At 49.9% G+C, this 6,000-nt stretch overlaps 1 protein-coding gene across 1 annotated transcript in view; it reads right to left on the reverse strand.

Annotated features, from left to right (window-relative positions):
• Positions 1 to 5,480, reverse strand: part of PLXNB1 (plexin B1) — a 77,315-nt gene extending 71,835 nt beyond the window's left edge. The window contains exon 1 of the mRNA XM_056501749.1: positions 5,417 to 5,480. The gene's annotated coding sequence lies outside the window, so the exon portion shown is untranslated. The remainder of the gene's footprint in view (positions 1 to 5,416) is intronic.
• Between the last annotated feature and the right edge of the window lie 520 nt (positions 5,481 to 6,000).

The raw sequence follows: 6,000 nt of genomic DNA on the forward strand, positions 1-6,000 counted from the left end.
CATTTTAAGAAGGTTCAATGCAAAAAAATCTTGGAATCAAGGCTAAAAGTGCTAAAGAGAGAGCTGTTTCAGGGCCATTAACTAACTCCAAGCTGTCCAAAACCCACAGCAGCTTCAGTGAGGACATTATTTCTGACAAAGCCTGGTCCATCTTAAGCCATGGTTCCTCTGCTTTAAGTTTTTGTTGTCTGAAGGACTTCCAGGCGACCAGAACACTCAGCAGACAATGCCAGGAGCATTTTCTCAAGCATTTGCCTGGCCAGCTGTTCATAGAGGTTGGCATTTCTTTATGGAAACTAGAGAACCCAAAAATTCTTCAGTGTCTCACACAGGAGCATGAGGGCATGGGCACTTGTAGGGACAGAGGGATTTCAAGAGCACAGAATCTTCAGGAGTCAGGATCAGAGTGGGGAGACAGGTGGAACTCCAGTTCTTAATGTGACTCCACACAAAGACCAGGGAAGCCACTTAACCAAACTGTGAAATGGTGCAGTACAGGAAAGCTAAAAGAGCAGAGATTGAATCAAAAATTATTTTGAAATTACATGCATGGGCAGAAACCCTCAGCTGAAAACACTGCTTCTTATGTAGTAATTTTGAGAATTATTATAACAGGGTAAGATGTCAAACATACCCATTCTATTTATAGAATGACATGCAATTTAGTTAGAAAACAAGTTTCATCAGCATATATGCTTGAACACAATCAGCTTCCTCCACCTGCACGGTTCCAGGCACAACTTCCCTCCTGCCACAGCAGAGCTGCAGGGAAGGGTAGGACACAAGGACTGCATTCTCCCTGGAATAACTTCAGCAGCAGGATGAACCCCATCATTGTGACTCAATGCCACATTATGCCAAGATAAGCTGACGCACATGTTTTTTTCACTGAAATCCAGACGCACTGCTTTAACTTCAGAATTAAGGAAAAGAATTAAGGAAAGATGACTTGAAATTGTCTGCACCTGCAGATACAAAGCAGCAGCAAAGCATTTAGTCGATACCATACAGCTGTGTATCCCAAGGCTCACCACTGATTCTGTGTGAGTATCTGGAGCAAGTGGTGACACAATTCCTAAACTCCAGTCCACAATACAGAACCAGCCACGCTAAACCACCACCAGAAGCAAAGATCAATCCCCTTACAGCCTGCGGCACAGGCACCAGAGACTTCCCACATGAGAGAGAACAGGAATAGATACAAGTAGCAAGATAAAATTACAGTGTTCAGCTACTTCAAGAAGGGAAATGAATTATCATTTTCTAAAAGGGAGTAGCTGTGGAGTTGCAAGAATTTTCAGAGCAGCAGCGCTGGGGCAGAGCAGAGGCTGGAGAAACTCAACACTTCCAGGCTGTTCCACAGTTAAACTTCAGAATCAAAAGCAAAGCAAAATCTCAGACGTTTACCAGGCACAGTAGAAGTGATCCTAACAGTACTTGCAGTTTTTATACTACAAGCAAATCACTAAAGTTCACATTCAATTAAAGAATGGCATCTGGAAATCTCCTTAGGATCTGTTTAAATTGAAGATTCTTTTCACATTTTGATCAACATCTAAAATCAGATCATGCTACCACTCTTTTCTTTTTTACTTCCTTTCCCCCTCTTTTTCTTTCTTGAGATCAGCAGGCAGGACTTGAAAGTGAAGGTTTAAAATTAAATTCAGGCTATTAGAAACTATTTAAAAATTGATTCAATAACAAAACAAAATAAAAAAACAAAACAAAAAACCAAGGAAAAAAAAACTAATAAAAAAAACAAAGCAAAAAATCCAAAACAAAACAAACCAACAACAAAAAATTGACTTAAACCGAAGCCATTTGTTTCTTCTTTTTTCTTTCCCTCGCAAGCATTGGGAGGCAGCACTTCTAGTTAACAAAAAGAAGACCTAAATTGTTTCCTGGAACCTTGTAATAGCTCAGATGTCTTAGTTACTACTTGGCTGAAGAAAAATTATTAGCAGTGAAAACAAGTCCTCCGCATTTATTACTTAAGCAGTTGGGGAGAAGAGGCAGAGCCTTGAAGAGCTCACACCAAAGCACTGTGGTTCTCCCATTAGTCAGGGCTGCATGTTGGTACAGGTTGGAACATCCTCCTTCATGTTTTTGTACCTCTGCAGCTTAGCAAGTCTGAGCTCCAGCAACTACAACCCCGGCCAGTTTATTAAGCAGGGGAGCATCTCAGTTATCACTGCGGCAAACCACAGCACGCAGGCTGATTCTTCATGGCTCCAGAGAAATATGCAGGTAGCAAAACCCCCTCCATGCTGTTTTTAGAGTTTCCTAGACTCAGTGTGCCACCAGGAAAGGTCCTTTGGCTTTCACCACTGTGCTGGAGTAAAGACTGTGCAACACATGAGTTTACTGTTTCCCAATTAAATCAAGCATCTACTCTGCCTTCCGGAGCAGCAGTTTCATGTCACGAGACTGTGCACATGCTCCTGCTCCTCCATCGCTTGTTTCTGAAAAACACAGCAAGAATTTATAGGAATTGTCTTCCGGCACTGAGACGAAACCAGACAAAGCTCAAATAATGATCAATATGAATCTTCTCTAAAGACACCATCACAACCATCAGGTCATCAAAGACGCCTCCAATAATAGGACGGGGAAAATGATACCAGCACAATGAAAGACCAGCTGGCACATTCCCATAAAGGCAGAAGCAGCCCTCCTGTGGTTTTCATGAACAGCAGAAGATGAATCCTTTCAGATACAGTAATCCTGCAATCAGATACTCACAAGTACCACAAATAAATGCAAATCAAATCCAGGGCTTTAACAGCTTATAGGGAATGCAAAGGAGAGTCAGTAGCACACACCAGAGCCCAGCACAGAGCACAAAGATGTTTCACAGGAGATCCAGGTGAGCAAAAAGGGCAGCAGTCCAACCCCTTCTTCCTGAAACTAGCTTGTATCTAGAGGGCTAATTCTTACAAGGAAGCAGGCAGGCTCATGCCTCCTCTGACTGCTACCACCCTGCACAGCCTGCAAGGTGGGATAAATCAAACTCCTATCATCTTCCTCCAAGATGCCCTTATGCAAGACTGGGAGGATTGAGCTCAGAACTTGGCTACAACAAACAATTTGAAGTTTCAGGAGGAAAAAAAAAAACCAACAGCTACAAACAAAAACAGAACAGATGGAAAGGCTGTCAGCGAGGAGAAGAAACTCTTTGTGAGTTTGCTTTGACAGGCAGCAGGAACGACTGAGACAGAGAAGAAGATGACAGAAGAGAAATAGTGTCAATCTATCCAATTCAGCGGTAAAGCTTCTACCAGAAAAAAATTCTCAAGCATTTCTGGGAGTGGCTGCTTCATCTCCTTCTGAAGAGGACCTTGTCTGTTGTTCTCCTTCTCCCGCTGACACTGAAATTTACACTGAAAAAGACACCATGCTTCCCTGTACCCATCACTGCTGGCTAAAGGAACACTCCAGAAAGCAAACAGCAACAGTGGAAGACAGAAAGTGCAATTACTTTTGCCTTCTGTTGGACAGTGCTGGATAGCACACACCCCACACAGGCAACCTGGGTGGGTGCTTTTTCCTTCAGAGCACACCCAACATACAACTGGCACTGCTTAATTTGGCAGGCAGCCTCTCTGCAGGCTCACGGGGCCACCTTCGGCAGCAACAGATACTTTTCAGACTCGCTCAGTCCTTGCAGGCTCTGCTGGCATTGCCAGGAAAGCCCAAGCGTGCCAGCAGAGCACGACTCCAGCAACAAGCCCGCTTCACACAAAGACTGGCACTGAAGGGAACGGCTCCGCACACTCATTACAGCCCTCTGTCAGCTATTCCCTCTGCCCTTATATGGGAACATCCCGTGGCCCCGCTGGGAATATGATGCTGTTGGTGGACATGAAAGGTAAGGCAATACCTGAGCTGTCAGCAGGCGAGGGCAGAATTTTTCTTTTCTGAAAAGCAAGCAGAGTCTTGGAGCCTGAACTCTTTGCAGCACTCACATGGGAGAAAGTAGAGATTAAAAGTGTCAACTGCTGACAGTCTGCACCCACCTTTCTCAAGAGTTATGCTGGTGATTTTAATCTTATTAGATATTGTTAATCGTATTACTAACCTAACTCTTTTCACATGTTGGAAAAAATTTAAAGAGAAAATTCCATATATGACCATGCTATAGTAAATGCTTTCTGGCCAAATCTCAGTTCAAGGCAAGTCCCTGGCTTGCAGATTCCAGTTCAGCTGCACACAGGTGTGCATGTGCATAGAAACACTCTGCTCAGCACCAAACTACCCACGAGTCACCCTCCCTGCCAGATTCGTCTCCATCCATAACTTGTTTGCTTTCTTCTCCTGTGATTCTGCTAAGCATTGCTGGCTTCTCAAAGTGACCCTATTAGAACCTGTGCAATTCCATGCCACATTTGTAACAAGGGGAAACACCAATTTCCCTATTACAATGCAAAACCACGTAGCAAAGCAGCTCAGTGCATCAGCTTCCCCCTGAATCAGGGTGAATGTTTCCATCACTGGCTTAGCCTGACGTCACACAAACACATCATTAATAAAAGTCATTGATTTCTGCATTTCATATACAAGGCAGAGCACTTCTGTGATCCCTGTTCAAAAAGTGAGGTCACAAAGGAGCAGGTCACATTCAGCTTCACACAGAATAGAGCACTTGTTTAAGTAAAATACTGACCCCGCTGTTTTACAACACTCAGGGTTGTAGCCCCTTCCTCTTTGTAACTACAGCAACACTCCAGATACTCTCCCAGGACTACTCCTGTTCCAGACTGCTGCCCTGAGATAAAGCAGCAGTCACAGAAAGTTTAGATTTAAAAACAGAAAGATCTCAAATTGCAACGCCTGGAACACAAAACACACCTGCACGGAGGGGCTCAAACACTTGCTGCAAACTCTTTCAAAAGGAATATGTTTGAGGTGGAAAACGAGATCTGCAGACCAGCAGGAATTACCCCGTCAGCGCGCTCCGAGCAGCGGGCGAGGGCCAGGCAGCTCCTCCAGCGCGGGCTGCCCGACACCAGCGCAGTGCCACCGAGCACCGAGCCCTGCCGGTCCCGCCGCTCCCCGCATCCCGGCAGCGCTCCCGCCGCCGGAGGGGCTCGCAGCCCCGCCGCCCGCTCCTGCTGCTCCTCCGGGACGCGGAGCCGCGGGGACCCCCGCTCTCCTCCCCGCAGAGCCAGCCGCGGGGGCGGCGCGGAGCGAGGGGTCTGCCAGCCCACCGGAGCCCCCTCGCTCCGCCCGGGAGGCGCCGCCGCTCCGGAGGGGCCGCGCCCATCCCCCCACGCGGAGACAAAGCGCGGCCCCCGGGCGGCACCTGCCGCCGGCCGCTGACCCCCGGCAGCGCTTCCTCGCCCCGGGCCGGGCGCAGCGCCGGCGGCAGCAGCCCGCGCCTCCCTCCCCGCGGTCCGCGGTGCCCGCCGCCCCTCACCTGCCGGGCGGCCGCCGCGCTCCGCTCCCGCCGCCGCCGCCGAGCGCTGCCCGCACCGAGCCGCGGAGCGCCCGCCCCGCCCCGCTCCCCGCTCCCGCCGGCCGCCACGCCCCCCGGCCGCGCTCCTCCAATAGCAGCCGTTCGCTCCCCCGGGGCCCCGCCCCCGGACCGGCCCCGCCCCGCGGGATCCGGCTGCCCCCCCCGGCACGCGGCCGGCGGCGAGACCCCATTGGCTGGCGCAGCGAGGGGCGTGGCCAGGGCCCCTCCGCGCCCGGGCCGTGCCCGGGATCCCCGTCCCGGGGCCGGCAGCGACGAGGGGCTTGTGCCGCCCGGTACAACGAGCCTCTGCCTTTACCGAGCGGGCCCCGGGCAAGGCCAGTGCTCGGGACATGGCCGCCGGAACGAGCGGCGGCTGCCGGCCCGTCCGAGTGCACAGCGCTGCGCCACAGGGGTCCGCGGCGCCGCTGATGGAGCTGGGCTTTCAGCTGTGTATTTTGGAAGAAATCGAAGCATTTCTCTTGTCTCTGCGTTCGTAGTAATGTAACTTTGCAGTTAGGCTCAACAAGCCTTTGTGCTCAGCTCTC

The sequence above is a fragment of the Oenanthe melanoleuca genome, chromosome 12 (genome assembly GCF_029582105.1).
Source record: "Oenanthe melanoleuca isolate GR-GAL-2019-014 chromosome 12, OMel1.0, whole genome shotgun sequence".
Classification (NCBI taxonomy): Eukaryota; Metazoa; Chordata; class Aves; order Passeriformes; family Muscicapidae; genus Oenanthe; species Oenanthe melanoleuca.